Genomic DNA, 728 nt, shown 5'->3' with positions numbered 1-728 from the left:
TGTTTGTCACTTGGAGGACTATCTTTTTCAGCCTGCCACAGAGCCAGACTGCTTCGTTAAGTCTGGGAGTTAAGGGCCGAACCCGTGGCTCACTCGGGAGAGTGTGGCACTGTGAGCACAGCAGTGCTGGTAGCGCTGAGGCCACGGGTTCGGATCCTATATAGGGATGGCCTGTGCGCTCAGTGGCTGAGCACGGTGCAGGTGACACCTAGTCAAGGGTTACGATCCCCTTACTGGTCAAAAAAAAAAAAAGACTGGGAGTTAAATTTCGTATTAGATATTTAGAATATTTCTCAAGGAAGGTGAGGGATAATGGATAAGACAAAAAGCAAAAATCTACTAATCTTACATAACAACATATTTACATTTTATGTAAATACACACATAGGAATATTTTGAATTTGCTATAATTATTCCATTTATAGAAATCCATGCAACACCACATTTCTGTACATCACACTGATAAAGATGGGTTCCTGAGCAATATGTAGGCTTGACAAATTTTAGATTAGAGGTCTGGTCTACTCAACCTGCTCAACAGAAATTTATCTTTTGCAGAACAACCAGCTTGAACTCATCTATACTTCAAACAGGTTTACTGTACACGTGACCTAATGAAGTTAGAGGGCACCATTGCAGTGGTGTCTTCTCCTAATCTTCCTGGCTTCACACATAATTAATTCTTATTCAAGTCCCTTACGTTTGTGCTACTGAAACGTGGTCCATAC

At 41.5% G+C, this 728-nt stretch overlaps 1 pseudogene; it reads right to left on the bottom strand.

Annotated features, from left to right (window-relative positions):
- Nucleotides 1-387: 387 nt before the first annotated feature.
- The window catches only part of LOC103583905, a 6,446-nt pseudogene continuing 6,105 nt past the window's right edge, over nucleotides 388-728 (bottom strand).

The sequence above is a fragment of the Galeopterus variegatus genome, unplaced genomic scaffold (assembly GCF_000696425.1).
Source record: "Galeopterus variegatus unplaced genomic scaffold, G_variegatus-3.0.2 Scaffold30254, whole genome shotgun sequence".
NCBI classification, from domain to species: domain Eukaryota; kingdom Metazoa; phylum Chordata; class Mammalia; order Dermoptera; family Cynocephalidae; genus Galeopterus; species Galeopterus variegatus.
Note: the sequence above shows the minus strand (reverse complement) of the source record. Positions and strands in the feature narration are given on the sequence as shown.